Raw genomic sequence first — 16,678 nt, 5'->3', positions numbered from 1 at the left:
CGAATGGTAACTCGAACGGCCGAACTTGAAGCAAATAGTTTGAGTTCGTCAAATGACTCGAACACCGCCCAAAATCACTTGAATTTGAAATTGGCGAATAGTTCGAATCGAACATCACTCATATCTAGTGATAAGCACTGCATCCTCAGCCACAACTCTGGCTGTGGCCAGTAGTGGTTTCAGGTCTGCAGTTCACAGAAAGGGATGTCTAGCCTTGGCCTTTTTTGAGACCACAAAAGATGACCCAATTTTCGTTATCTGTCAACATTGTACACAACAACTCAGTAGGGCAAAAGTTCAAGTAATTTGACTACTACATGCATGAACTGGCTCATGCGCAACCAATATGGATTACTGTGGGAATCTTACTGCACTAAAATGCGGACTACCAGGCCTACTACCCAACTACCCAAGACTACCCAATCACCGGCCCCCAAATCAAATGCGTTGACTGCTACTTCCTCCTCTTACCATCAAAACTATTGTCACACAGGTCTCCGGCCACAGAATGTCCACTTGTTTATGCAGCGCCCCTGACTATATCAGGGTGCTACAGGGAACTGCATCCTGCCCCCCATGGTTCCAGGTTGCCAATAACCGGTGTCACACCATCAGCATCACAAATCCCAATCACATTTGTGATCAAACCTGTCAGACACACCAGTGGGATTGGCTAAGCTGGAATAGAGCCACTCACCTAGGGGTCAGGCAGATTGGTGGGAGGGGGGAAGTCAGTTTAGAGTCAGCTCTCAAAGTGAGAGGAGTTTAGAGTTAGCCCTCAAAGAGTGAGGAGCTGGGAGTTGTAGCTCCCGGGGAGCGAGACCAAGGTTGGGTCGCAGACGGTGGTCCGGGACCACAGGAGTCGGGGACCGGTGGCAGTGACATTGGAGAGGGTGTGACAGACATAGTCTAGGAGGACTGTCGGCATCAGAACCCCAAAAGAACTGACTGGCACCGAGCACGGCGGGGTACAGGACCCTAGATCAGGGAAAAGCTTCAGGCGCCTTGATAATTAGCCTGTAGAGGATAGTCTCTTTATGAACTTTCCCCAAACATCAACACAACGCAGTGGATAGGGTTTTCCAGAAAAACATCCCAACTGAAATCCCAAGTGCCAGCCATCAAGTGCACAGCTACCATACACACGGGTAGTGGGGCCCCAACAGCGTCAAGGCTATCAAACGACACCAGTGGGAGCAGACACCTGTTCGGGCTCCCCTGAAGTGACTGTGATGCACAGAGATTCTGGTTTATCTACAGTGTGAGTGTCTGCTTTAAATCTCCATCCAGCACCACGACTACCGACAGTGAGTACCCTGTTCCCCTACACCCAGCGCTCCCAATAATCCCATCAAAACCCCAGAGGCCGGGGTCTTCCCTACCTGCGGAGGGACTGACATCTTACTGCCCCACCCCATCTGCCCCGGTACTCCCACAGCAGCGGCGGTACTCCCCTTACCGCAACACGCAGGTGGCGTCTCAAACTTCTCCCCTATAAATATCCCCTTTTCAAGGATTGGAGTGTTAGCCGAGCCCGGGTCCCCTTGAGCCACGACCACCCCGAATCCGAGCACCCCGGTCACATTTACCTGCTACAGTTGGAGTGAGTGAAAGTGCGTCATCTCTTATGACAGCAGTGCGTCTACAGCAGTAATCTTCCATCTCTGCCTGAACTGATTTGTTTTTTGCTGCTATCTGTACTTTTTATTTATTTTTGAAATAAAGAAAATATTTTTTATTCATCAACAACCATTGAGCTTGCTGGATTTATCTTTCCTCTTCTATTCAATTGCTGGCAAGAGCTCCTACCATTCAATCCGACGCAGAGCCTCCTCATGAAATAGCAGCATACACTGGACTGTGTTTGGTAAGCTAGCTTTCGTTTTACAATTTTTTAATTCATTTTTTTTCTCTTTCGTTCCGTTTTCAAGATAAAAATGCTAACTCCATTGTTTTCCACCAGGTGGTGCAATAGGTGGTTTCGTTACATAGCGCATGGCTACTTTACTATACATAGACACCACTTTTTTGCCTATAGCTGCCGCCGTTCTCAAGTTAAAGGCGGTGGACAGGATATGGGTGGACACACTGTATACACACCTTTTTTGAAAGGCCACAGAGGCTGCAACACCATTAAGGCTGCTTTCACACCTCCGATTTTAGCAGAGCTGGCCAATGCGGCTCTAAAACCTATGCAACGGATGCGGCGACAATACCGCATCCTTTGCATAAGTTTTTGACATGCGGCCCATCCAGTTTTTGCTGCTTGCGGCACGTTACTGAGCATGCGCAGTGGAAAAAAACGCATACGGTAGCCTGATGCGGTGTTTGCCGCAGGACACCGCATGCGGCGTCCATAGGCATGCATTGCAACCGATACGGCGCGATGCGGTTTTTTTTTTGCCGGACAAAAAAACGTGCCAGGCAGCGTTCCATCCGGCCGCCACATCGGCTATATCTGCCGCATGCAGAAAAAAACGGACCGAACGCAAGCCCATGCGGCACAATCCGGCACTAATGAAAGTCTATGCAAAAAAAAACGCAACCGGCAGCAAAAAAAAAACAGTTGTATTTTTTCTGCAAAGCGCCGGATTGTGCCGCACAAGGCCCCACTAATGAAACACCATGAAGACCAAGGAGATCTCCTAAGTCCGAACAAGTCAGAGACAAAGTTGTTGAGAAGTGCAAACCAGGGTTGGGTTCTAAGCAAATATTCTAATTTTTGATGACCCCCCGGACCACCATCAATTCCATTATCATCAAATAGAAAGAACATAGTACGACAATTAAATCAAGGGAGGGCTGTCCACCAAAACTCTCAGCCTAGGTAAGGAGGGCATTAATCAGAGAGGTAGCAAAGAGACCAAATGTAACCCTGAAGGAGCTGCAGAGTTCTCAAGCAGAGACCAGAGTATCTGTCCATACGACCACAATAAGCCATATACTCCACAGAGCTGGATTTTGTGAAAGAGTGGCCAGAAAGAAGCCTTTACCTATAGCCAAAAATTGGAACGCTTGTTTTGAGTTTGCCAAAGGACATGTGGGAGACTCCCCAAATATATGGAAGAAGGTGCTGTGGTCACACAAGACCAAAATTGAACTTTGGGGCCGACAAGATAAACGCTATATCTTGTGCCAATCCAACACGGCTCATCATCCCAAGAACACTATCACCATAGTGAAACATGGTGGTGGCAGCATCATGCTGTGAGGATGTTTTTTCGGCAGCAAAGAAAGGGACATTAGTCCGCGTTTAGGGGAAGTGTTTGTGAGGCAATTTTGTTGGCATCATACTTTATGGGTGCAATGGATGGGAAATCTAGGGGCTTCAATAGGAGGAAAATTAGTTTGTAAGTTGTGCTATGTTCTTATGTGACCCAGCCGAATATTATTATTTTTTTTTTTGGTGGGGGGACTAATTCAAACTTCTGCTACGGGGCTCTATGATTTTTATGTATATTACAGCCTAATGTATTCACATGTACTGCTAATTAGCACAATAAATATGCTGTAAATTAAAAACATAATAACAGGAGTTTTATTACTTCAATTTGAATCCATCCTTTCGAGAAATGTGAACAAGTAACTGAAAATGAGGTTCAAATTGTTATTTATGTATGGTATGTTTGTAATGTCAGCTTTTCTTATAATGATGTCTTCTAAAGTGGCCTGAGTAGTAATAATATATAGTACATTCACCGAGCACAACGAAAATAGTATAATGGCATATACTTAAGCTTTGTAGAGCAGAAGCGGAGGCAGACACTACAAACATTACAGCTAATAGGTCAATTTTTTTTTATTGATCCCAGTCAATGATCCAGAACAGACTCACAATTATGTTTCAGTAGTGACTAGTGAGCAATTTCAGGACTGTTTAAGCATAAATGCAGTTTAAGATTCATTCTAATGTATCAAGAGTGTAAAGAAAAACAAATAATGAATACAAAAGCGTTTGTTAAAAAAATCTATTATATTTTTATATTGCAACTATTTACAGTGATTTTTCATTACTAAAATAAGAATATTGTGTTAAGCTTTATTTTTTATTTGCTTCCCCCCCCCAAAAAAAACAGACAATTTTTCATCAGTGAGAATTCATTTTTCAGCTTTACCAGGTTTTCCCCTTATGAGCTGCAGCCACCACCAGTGAGCCCCTATATACTGCATTCCAGAATACTGTATGTAAGTGTCCAGCCACTCTGCAGAATAAAAAAACCCACCTTCTTTATACTCACCTAGGGGGCGGTCCAGTCCAATAGGTGTCGCTGCTGTTGGTCAGGCACCATCTCCATCTTTTGCAGTCTCTGTCCTCCTTCTCAGCCTCGTGTGGATGATGCATCTTGTGTGTCATTCCCATAGAAGCCTCCATTGTGCTCCTGTGTCTAGGCTCACTTTGATCTATCTTGCTGAGGGCAGATCAAAGTATTGTATTGCACAGGTGCAAGGTAAGGTCAAAAACCGCCCTCGAATATGCCCTTCAACACTTTGATCTGCCCTCAGCCGGGCAGATCAAAGTGCACATGCGTAGGCAACACAATGGAGGCCTCTGAGTGGATAACGTAGGATGTGTCATCCACACGGGATTGGGAAGGAGGATGGCTATCGCACAAGAAGGAGGAGGCGCTGGGCTAAGAGCAGCGACACCCATCGGACCGGACCACCCCTAAGCGAGTATAATAACAGAGTGGTCAGGGCTCTTATATACAGTAATCTGGAATGCAGTATATAAGGGCTCAGTGGTAGTGGCCGCAGCTCATAAGGGAAAAACCTGGTGACAGGTTCCCCTTTAAGCTGGATTGCCACAATGGAAAAACTTTCAACAATTACAATTCTTTAATTATACTGGTCTTCTGACTGGGGGTCAAAGAAGATTTGGCCCTCCTCCCCCTTCAACCAGGGTGGAGGTTTCCCAAATTTCTCCTAGCACCCTGTCCGCGAAAAACGGACAGCACACAGATGCCTATTATGTGCTGTTTATTTTACTTGAGCTCTTAACTTGAAAGGGTAATTTCTGTCCTTAGCCACCTTTATTTTATCCCATAGATAGTATATAATCTTAGTTTTGAATTGAAAAAATGGAAATCATATGGACGACAAGCATCTGAATACAACCTGCTCTTCCAATCTAGTCACCAATATCTTGAGGGCCACAGGGAGGAAAACCTTTATATGTGTGTTTTCTACAGGGAGTCAAGTTTTTACGTCTCATACATACCTCAATTTTAATGAAGAGACGTACAAGAGATTACAAATCTGCGAGAAAAAAAAATACACATAAAAGTGCATGCTGTATTATGCAGCCAATAACGAGTAAAGTCATTGCTGAATTTCTTGAATATGATGTCTCACTGATAGGGTTAAAAACTTCTTTCTTTATTTCAAGGTTTTCTGTCTGCAAAATATATGACAATAGTGGCAGGAGATCATGTAGTAGACTGCTTTACTTTAAACTTTGAAATAGGAGGTCTTGTGTTAAAACCTGTTTAAACCAATAAATTCGATAATGATAGACAATACCACCATGTTGGGTGAAACAAGTGACCACAGCTTTATTAACCAATTCTTTGAAAATTCCTTATTTTCCATATCCATTTATATCCTTATAAAACTTGTTCCAAGTAAACTTCCAACCCTGCCTGGTCACTGCATAAGATAGTGAGCATGTATTTTCCGGGTCAACATACTGCTAGCTGTGACATATCATAACACATAAATATACCGATGCAAAACCAAAAGGGGAGGGGTGGTGGATGTCCTTCTCCAGGCTGAGGTAGGAAAGAGGAGGAGTGTTCCTCACTTTGGATTTTTATACCCCTTTTGACCCTCCCTCTTTCCTTTTCCACCAATCCTTTTAAATTCCATCTCCACACCTCGACATCCCAACATAAGGGGGCTTTACACGCTGCGACATCGCTAACGATATATCGTCGGAGTCACGCTGGTAGTGACGCACATCCGGCGCTGTTACCGACATCGCAGCGTGTAACAAAAATGAGCGAAAATCGAGCACAAAAATGTGAAAAATCATTGCTCGTTGACACGTCACTCATTTCCTTAATATCGTTGCTGCAGCAGGTACGATGTTGTTCGTCGCTCCTGCGGCACCACACATTGCTGTGTGTGACACTGCAGGAACGTCGAAGATCTCCTTACCTGCCTCCACCGGCAATGCGGAAGGAAGGAGGTGGGCTGGATGTTACGTCCCGCTCATCTCCGCCCCTCCACTTCTATTGGCCGGCCGCTTAGTGACGTCGCGGTGACGTCGCTGTGACGCCGAACACACCTCCCCCTTGAGGGAGGGATTGTGCATGTGATGCTGCCGTAGCGATAATGTTCGCTACGGCAGCGATCACCACATATCGTGCCACCGACGGGGGCGGGTGCTATCGCACGCAATATCGCTAGCAATCGCTAGCAATGTCGCAACATGTAAAGCACCCTTTATTTTCTTCTTTAACTCTCACCTACCCTGGCTTCTTCGTTATTCACTGTGGAGCCTACAAATCCTTCCAACTCATATATACGTAAAACCGATAGTGTAAAGTTTCTTATGTTACTGTCACACATTACTAATGACATAAAAGCACAAGAACAGAGAAAACCCAAGTACAAAATTATGAACTGGTCCTATTGATTTTAAGTGCTAATCTGACAATAAAAACATTAAGGTGTGTATAGCCCTAAGCTTGCTGTACTGAAATCAGTAGTCACAGTAGCTCAAAGGTAATGTGTCATCAGAAAATAATGGTTTGTTTAAATCAAGTTTTTATGTCAAATGTATTCTGATTATATTTTTATATTCAAGTCATATAAAAAAGTTTGGGCACCCCTATTAATGTTAACCTTTTTTCTTTATAACAAAATGGGTTTTTGCAACAGCTATTTCAGTTTCATATATCTAATAACTGATGGACTGAGTAATATTTCTGGATTGAAATGAGGTTTATTGTACTAACAGAAAATGTGCTATCCGCATTTAAACAAAATTTGACCAGTGCAAAAGTATAGGCACCCTTATCAATTTCTTGATTTGAATACTCCTAACTACTTTTTACTGACTTACTAAAGCACTAAACTGGTTTTGTAACCTCATTGAGCTTTGAACTTCATAGGCAGGTGTATCCAATCATGAGAAAAGGTATTTAAGGTGGCCACTTGCAAGTTGTTCTCCTATTTGAATCTCCTATGAAGAGTGGCATCATGGGCTCCTCAAAACAACTCTCAAATGATCTGAAAACAAAGATTATTCAACATAGTTGTTCAGGGAAAGGATACAAAAAGTTGTCTCAGAGATTTAAACTGTCAGTTTCCACTGTAAGGAACCTAGTAAGGAAATGGAAGAACACAGGTACAGTTCTTGTTAAGCCCAGAAGTGGCAGGCCAAGAACAATATCAGAAAGGCAGAGAAGAAGAATGGTGAGAACAGTCAAGGACAATCCACAGACCACCTCCAAAGACCTGCAGCATCATCTTGCTGCAGATGGTGTCAATGTGCATCGGTCAACAATACAGCACACGTTGCACAAGGAGAACCTGTATGGCAGAGTGATGCGAAAGAAGCCGTTTCTGCAAGCACGCCACAAACAGAGTCACCTGAGGTATGCAAAAGCACATTTGGAAAAGCCAGTTACATTTTGGAAGAAAGTCCTGTGGACTGATGAAACAAAGATTGAGTTGTTTGGTCATACACCAAGGCGTTATGCATGGAGGCAAAAAACCACGGCATTCTAAGAAAAGTACTTTCTACCCACAGTAAATTTGGTGGAGGTTCCTTCATGCTTTGGGGCTGTGTGTCCAATGTCGGCACCGGGAATCTTGTTAAAGTTGAGGGTCACATGGATTCAACTCAGTATCAGCAGATTCTTGACAATAATGTGCAAGAATCAGTGACGAAGTTGAAGTTACGCAGGGGATGGATATTTCAGCAAGACAATGATCCAAAACACCGCTCCAAATCTACTCAGGCATTCATGCAGAGGAACAATTACAATGTTCTGGAATGGCCATCCCAGTCCCCAGACCTGAATATCATAAAAAATCTGTGGGAGGATTTGAAGCGTGCTGTCCATGCTCGGCGACCATCAAACTTAACTGAACTGGAATTGTTTTGTAAACAGGAATGGTCAAATATACCTTCATCCAGGATCCAGGAACTCACTAAAAGCTACAGGAAGCGACTAGAGGCTGTTATTTTTGCAAAGGAGGATCTACAAAATATTAATATCACATTTATGTTGAGGTGCCCATACTTTTGCACCGTGCAAATTTTGTTTAAATGCATATTGCACATTTTCTGTTAGTACAATAAACCTCATTTCAATCCAGAAACATTACTCAGCCCATCAGTTATTAGATATATGAAACTGAAATAGCTGTTGCAAAAACCCAAATTGTTATAAAGAAAAAAGGTTAACATTAATAGGGGTGCCCAAACTTTTACATATGACATATATATATATATATATTGTGAGGTAGCGTCGTCGGCTGCGCTGCAGAAGACACAGGATCCAGGCACCAAGGTTCACAGCACACAGTTTATTCTCAAAGAAAAAGTCCATAATAGTCCATATGTGCCTTTCCGGCAGAGAACTCAGGGAGATGTGATCACTCCCTCACACCCGGCACACCTGCCCTTGTTCCTGAATCTATTTATCCCTCCCTTCAGCCTGTAGGGAAAACAGCATTAACCCTATAGTGGATTATCATAGAGTGAGCACAACCGGGGCGAGACATACCGGCCGTCATAGATAACCCCGGTCACAGTCTCACATACCCCCCCCCTCAGTTCAAGCGTACGGGGTTGAACTCCTGCCATCAAACACGGGCCGCGGGACAAGGCATCGGCATTGCCCTGCAACCTACCGGCCCGGTGTTCAACCGTAAACCGGAAGTTCTGCAGAGAAAGGAACCACCGGGTAACCCGGGCATTCCGTTCCTTGGCGGACCTCATCCAGACCAGTGGAGAGTGATCCGTCACCAAGCGAAACTGACGTCCCAGCAGGTAATAGCGTAGGGACTCCAAGGCCCACTTGATCGCCAGGCACTCCTTCTCCACTACGCTATAATTCCGCTCGGGAGGGGTGAGCTTCCTACTTAAGAAGGTGACGGGGTGTTCCACCCCCTGAACCACCTGAGACAGCACTGCCCCCAGGCCGACCTCCGAGGCGTCAGTCTGTACTATGAACTCTTTCCGGAAATCAGGGTTTACAAGAACGGGCTGTCCGCACAGGACCCCCTTCAGGGCCCAGAAGGAGTCCTCGGCCTGCGGAGTCCAGTGCACCATGACGGACTTCTTGCCTTTGAGAAGGTCCGTCAAGGGGGCTGATAGTCCCGCAAAATCTTTTACAAACCTCCTGTAGTACCCCACGATACCCAGGAAGGCCCTAACCTGCTTCGTGGTCAGGGGTCTAGGCCACTTCTGGATCGCCTCAACTTTGTTAATTTGGGGCTTAATCACTCCTTGGCCTATTACGTAGCCCAAGTAGCGGGCTTCTGTGAGTCCCAACGCACATTTCTTGGGATTGGCTGTCAATCCGGCTGTTCGAAGCGCGTCTACCACCGCTTGTACCTGTTCCAAGTGGGTCTGCCACTCAGAGCTGTAAATAATGATGTCATCAAGGTACGCTGATGCATACGCCTGGTGGGGTTCCAGCACTAAGTCCATCAACCTCTGGAACGTGGCCGGAGCGCCATGTAACCCAAAAGGCAAGACAACATAGTGGAAGAGACCCTCCGGCGTAACAAAAGCGGTTTTCTCCTTGGCGGACTCCGTTAGTGGCACCTGCCAGTACCCCTTGGTCAGGTCGAGCGTGGTAAAATATCGCGCCTGTCCCAGCCTATCAATCAGCTCATCCACCCGGGGCATGGGGTAGAGATCAAACTTGGATATTTCGTTCAATCTCCTAAAGTCATTGCAGAACCTTAAGGAGCCATCGGGTTTTGGTATTAGGACAATCGGACTAGCCCATTCACTCCGGGATTTTTCGATGACCCCCAGGCGTAACATTGACTTTACTTCCTCTGATATGGCTTGTCGTCGAGCCTCCGGTACCCGGTATGACTTCAGGCGTACCTTCAGGTGGGGCTCGGTGACAATATCATGTCGTATCAGACTGGTCCTACCGGGCAGCTCGGAGAAGACATCGGGGTTCTGCTGAACCAACCGTCTGGCCTCTCGCCTCTGTATCTTGGTGAGGGCTTCTCCAATCCTTACTTCCGGTTCGTCCTCTCCGGAGGTCGCTGGAGCCGGATGTGAACGACCCGAAGAGGAGGGAGGTGGGGAAAAAACAGCCATCAGGTTTTCCCGTTCCTGCCAAGGTTTTAATAGGTTGACATGGTATATTTGTTCAGGTTTCCGCCTACCGGGCTGCAACACTTTATAGTTAACCACCCCGACTCTTTCCTTTATCTCGTAGGGGCCTTGCCACTGAGCCAGGAATTTACTCTCTGCCGTGGGAATCAATACCAACACCCGATCCCCGGGATTAAAGGTCCGCACGGTGGCTTGTCTATTGTAGCGGCTGCTTTGCGCGGCCTGAGCCTCCTGTAAATGCTCCTTCACAATTGGCATGACCGCGCTTATGCGGTTCTGCATACCCAAAATGTGTTCAATCACACTTTTATGGGGGGTGGGCTCCTGCTCCCAGGTTTCTTTTGCCAGGTCCAACAATCCCCGGGGATGTCGCCCGTATAACAATTCAAAAGGCGAAAACCCCGTGGATGCCTGTGGCACCTCTCGTATGGCAAACATCAAATAGGGAAGCATCATATCCCAGTCTTTCCCGTCTTTGGAAATCACCCTTTTGAGCATGGTTTTCAGGGTTTTATTGAATCGTTCCACTAAACCATCCGTCTGAGGATGATACACAGACGTACGCAACTGCTTGATCTGGAGTAGCCGGCATAGCTCTTTGGTCACTTTAGACATGAATGGGGTCCCCTGATCCGTAAGGATCTCCTTGGGCAACCCCACCCGGCAGAACACAGCAAACAACTCCCGAGCTATAAGCTTGGCTGCAGTATGTCTGAGAGGTATCGCCTCTGGATACCGGGTGGCATAGTCAACGATCACTAGGATATGCTGGTGCCCTCGAGCAGACTTTACGAGGGGCCCCACCAGATCCATCCCTATCCGTTCAAAAGGGACTTCTATAATGGGTAACGGTACCAACGGACTGCGAAAGTGGGTCAGGGGTGCGGTAAGCTGACACTCCGGGCAGGTTTCGCAGAACCGTTTTACCTCCCCAAAGACCCCGGGCCAATAGAACCTTTGCAATATTCGCTCCTGCGTTTTCTTGACCCCTAGGTGACCACTCATCAGGTGTTTATGAGCCAAGTCGAGGACCCGCCGGCGATACGGCTGGGGCACCACCAACTGCTCTACCCCTACGCCCCGTATTTCATCTACCCGGTAGAGTAAATCCTGCTTAAGAGCGAAATGGGGGTATCTTACCTGGGCACCAGGCAGCTGTGCCACCCCGTCAACTACTGTCACCCGACTCCGGGCATGTATTAATGTAGGGTCCTGGAGTTGGGCTGTCCCAAACGTATCCGGGGACGCCTCCAACTCCGGGATGGGCTCGACCGTCTCAGCCTCTCCTGCCAATACCTCTAGGGGCGACCTATCAGGTTCACATCCTGTCCCTATCATGGGGACCCCTACGGCAGGCGTCCCGGATTCAGGATTGTAGGGCTCAGGTCCCGGACTGACCAATATCTGAGGGGACTTAGGAGGTCCCTTCCATAAAGTCCAAAAATAGGGCAGATCCCTTCCTAGGATCACATCATAGGGAAGAGTATTAATAAGTCCCACCTCATGTTGCACCTGACCGCAAGGTGCTGTGATGGAGACTATCCCCGTGGGATAGTCTCGGCGGTCCCCATGTATGCAAACCACCCCCACGGTACGTCCGGTGGCCTTTACTTTAGCCCTTAGGGTTGATCGCACGAGGGTCACTAAGCTTCCGGAATCCAACAAGCCTGTAACCGGACATCCATTCACCTGAATTTGGCACAAGTGGGGCTCAGTCTCTGGGTAGACCAGGTCAGCGGTACACACCACCTGAGCATACATTGAACCCCGCCGGGTAACCCCACAATCCATGGGCTCCGTGGTGAGTGGACACTGGGCTTCCATATGTCCCACCCGCTGGCACCGCCAACATCTAATAGGGAAGGACACCCCCTTGACGAGTTGTCGTTTAGGGTACATAGTTTTCCGGACCTCAGGGACGGAGGGTGCGGCTTCAGACGGGACGGTAGCGGACTCCCTCACCGGTGTCAGCGGTGGGTCCTTGGCCCTAGGCTTGGAGGGGCCGGACCGACGGGCGGTACGCAAAGTCTCAGTGTCCCGTATCAAGTCCTGCGTAGCCACATGCCGCTCTACCAGGGACACTAATTGGTCCAGGGTACTCGGGTCACCCTGTCCGACCCACCGTTGAACGGTGACGGGTAAAGTGCGCACAAAACGATCCACTACTACCCTTTCCACCATTTGCGCCGGGCTCAGAGTGTCAGGCTGCAACCACTTTTTTACAAGATGTAACAAGTCATAGGCCTGGGAGCGTACGGGTTTGGCTTCCTCATAGAACCACTGATTTACCCGCTGAGCCCGTACATAAGTATTCACCCCCAACCGAGCCAGTATTTCGGCTTTCAGGGTCACATAGTCAATGGCGTCCTCGGTACAGAGGTCCAGGTATGCTTTTTGGGGTTCCCCCGTTAGATAAGGTGACAATACCTCAGCCCACTGCGGGGTCGGCAGCTTTTCCCGCTCGGCCACCCGTTCAAACACCGCCAGGAACGCTTCCACATCATCACCCGGGGTCATCTTTTGCAACGCTTGTCTCACCGCTTTCCGGACGCTGCCGTCGTCACCCGGTCCCTGGGTTGTTGCTGCCGGTCCGGCACGGATCGACTTGGCCAGGAGAACCATCTGTTCTTGGTGCCTTTTTTCCTGCAATTGCAAGGCTTGCTGCTGACGTGCATTGGCCTGATCCATCTGTTCTTGGAATTTTTTTTCCTGCACTTGCAAGGATTGGAGCAGGTGTGCATTGGTTTGTAGCTGCTGTGCATTAGCCTGTTGCTGCTGTGCATTAGCCTGAGCCAAATGCTTTATTATGTCCTCCATGGCGTCGCCGGGTTTGGGCTGTAGTATAGCCGCTCGAATCCAGGGATGAATGCTACACCTCACCGGCTGTCATGCCCGCCGATTCTCCACCATATGTGAGGTAGCGTCGTCGGCTGCGCTGCAGAAGACACAGGATCCAGGCACCAAGGTTCACAGCACACAGTTTATTCTCAAAGAAAAAGTCCATAATAGTCCATATGTGCCTTTCCGGCAGAGAACTCAGGGAGATGTGATCACTCCCTCACACCCGGCACACCTGCCCTTGTTCCTGAATCTATTTATCCCTCCCTTCAGCCTGTAGGGAAAACAGCATTAACCCTATAGTGGATTATCATAGAGTGAGCACAACCGGGGCGAGACATACCGGCCGTCATAGATAACCCCGGTCACAGTCTCACAATATATATATATATATATATATATATATATATATATATATATATATACTGTATATAAATAAAAAATATATCACTAGTACTAATGAGTGAGCGCCGTTGTAGTGCTCGAGACCCACGGTGCTTGAGAGCCATACTCGAGTCTCCAACCTGCGGGGATTGCCTGCCACACACAGTAATGCCATAGCCATGTTGGCTACTGGCACTACTGTGATTGGCCAGCCGCATAGCGTCATCTGGTCTTATATAAGACCTGGTGACGCAATGATCTGCACACTGTCCTTTGAAATCAGTTCAGAGAGAGTTGTAGGAAGGAGAGCAGAATGTCCCAGGGCAGCTGCGGCTGATATTCTCGGCTGCGGGAGGTGGGAGGGAGGCGGGGGACATTAACCCTGCCCCTCGCCCTCCCCAGCCTGAGAATACCGGGCCGCCGCTGTGTGCTTACCTCGGCTGGACGGTAAATATACAGCGGAGCCCACGTGCTTTGTTTTCTATATTTCCGTTTGCTTTCTATGTGTGTTCTATATGTCTGTGTCTGTGTTCTATGTCTGTGATGTCTGTGTGTGTCTGTGATCTGTGTTTGTTTACTCTCTGCTTTGCTATCTCTTCCTGTAATGACATCACTTCCCTGCAAAACCGCAGGCAAGCGATGTACATTACCGTAGGTAAACCGCGAAATACCGCAGGGAATAACGCAGGAAAACGCAGTGAACCACACAGAATTTGCTGCCTGCGTTATTCCATGCGGGATTTCACGATTACATGGCAGTCAATGGAGTGAAATCGCGCAGCGACATGCGGAAAATAATTGACATGCAATTGTTTTTGCTGCGGGAATCCCGCAGCAAAACATACAGCTGTCAAATTCCGCCTAGTGTGCTCAGGATTTTTTTTTCCCATAGGATTTGGTGGTGATTCACTGCAGAGATGTTCTGAACATTTTCTGCAGTGAAACATGCAGCAAATCTGCAGAAAATCCGCGGCAAAATCCGGTAAGTGCGCACAGGGCCTAAGAACAGAAATTTTGCAGGCATATATAGTATCATCCTAATTTAAAATTTGCATGATGTGTGGTAAGAGATGGGGAAGAGGACGTGCGATTTATGGTGCAATAGAGGCCAAGGTCTTAGGCCAGGTGAAACTGTGGATACTACCCAGTCCAGCCTCATCTCATCTTCTCAGCGCAGATTGGGTGATAATGAGCAGGAGGAGGCTGAGGAGGAGGAACAAGACATGGTTGCCTGAGCTACAGTGGTTACTACCAACACCAGCTTCTTTTCTGTTCAGTGGGGATGGCCTGAAGAGAAGAAGCAGTAGGTGTAGAGGGTGGAGGAGGCAATGGAGAGACATACTACTGGTGGGGCCAGGGTAGTCTTACTTGTTGGGAATTTGGCACACATGGCTGGTTTTATGTCCCACTGCCTTTCTCCTGACCATCACGTTGTATGCATTTTGGCCAACACAATTACTGGTTGTTCATGTATAACCAAAAAGAACAAACCCCATATAAAATATAACCTTTAATATTAATATAAGGTAAAAACAACACCAAAAGTAATATCCTCTTATAGTGTAGGGTGAATAATCAAAGGGACATGTAATCCATGATAGGTAATATACCAAAAAAAGGGGACACAGGGCAGGAAAAAAGCTGACCCTAATGGGCCCTAAAGCCTGTCCTTACCTAGCAATGGAGGATATGACGCCCTAGGGTTGTGGCGACCCCATTCCCCGACGGGAAACCCTAATAGTCCATAGTACACCCTACACTATACTAACAGTGCACCACAAAACAAAAGTGTATTACATGTCCATTTGATTATTTACCCTATACTATAAGAGGATATTGCTTTGGTCTTTATACTGGTAGTTCACCCTTCTCAACCCATGCTACAAGGAGAACTTTCCATCTCTCCTTACCGCAGCGGAGAAGACTAGTAAAATGTTGCAATAGTAGAATACCCTAGTCAAACAATTTGTACAAAAATTCCCATCTGTCAATGCTGCCAGCAGAGGTCATAGTTCGTTGGGCAACCAAGGAGTAGAGAGGAGAGAGACACACAGCAGGACCAACAGAGGCAGGGGAACACTATATGTCTTGGACAATTTCATTAGAAACTCACAGCGCACAGACCCTGATGCATGGGGTAGTCAAACAAAGAGGAAAAAGTTTTTGAAGATGACAAAGGAGTAACTATCTAATCATATTAGCATCCTCCATGATTAATCTGTGCCGTACAATGATTGGGTATCCAAGCTGGACAAGTGGCATGAACTATACCTCTATGCCTTGAAGGTGCTGGCCTGCCCTGCCGCTAGCATTTTGTCAGAGCGGGTTTAGTGCAGCTGAGGTCTTAATAACTGATAATGCAAAAATCTTCATGTGTTATTTTTAAGAAAGCTGAGCGACCACTAATTTATATCATGATATCATACATATAACTCACAGATGATTTGTCACCAAGCTATCTTAGACTCCTTAAAAAAATTTCCAGGTATATAGTGATTCTTCCCCCATACTCACATCACCAGTGGATTTACAGTCTGGATCTTGGTACTCCTTGGTGAGTAACACCAGATCAGAGGTGAAATTGTGTAACTTATTAAAAAGGGTGCCAGAGCTTGGAGGTTCCCAATAGAAGGTATTTAAGGAGGACCTGACTGATGGACTAGTGAATTGCCGCTCCTGGAAACCTAATAAATAAGACACCACACACTGCGTGACATGGATTAAAATTTTGGCCACAGCAGCCCCCCTTTATTTTTAATAAGAAAAAACATCAACAAGAAAAAACAAGATTATCGGCCCAGAGATGTGGTTGTTATAAATCCCAGCCCCATATCCCCCTCCGCCGTGTACACCTAGCTCAAGGGGGAATCTGGGTATACCCCTTGATCATTTTCCTTGTGTCCGCTGAGCTCCTCCCCAGGGACCCATCTATTCCACTGTCCACTGAGCTCCTCCCCAGGGACCCATATTCCACTGTCCGCTGAGCTCTGGCCCAGGGACCCCATTAAAAACATAATTCTCCAACCAACAAAGAGGGGGTTTAAACAACCACATCCCGCCGCCGCCAAATGCTGCTGTAACATACAATATTAAAATGTTAATACAATATTAATATGTTGATATGACATTGTCAATTTGGAT

The sequence above is a fragment of the Anomaloglossus baeobatrachus genome, chromosome 6, assembly GCF_048569485.1.
Source record: "Anomaloglossus baeobatrachus isolate aAnoBae1 chromosome 6, aAnoBae1.hap1, whole genome shotgun sequence".
NCBI classification, from domain to species: Eukaryota; Metazoa; Chordata; class Amphibia; order Anura; family Aromobatidae; genus Anomaloglossus; species Anomaloglossus baeobatrachus.
The sequence above is the reverse complement of the archived record's forward strand: the minus strand, read 5'-3'. Positions refer to the sequence as shown.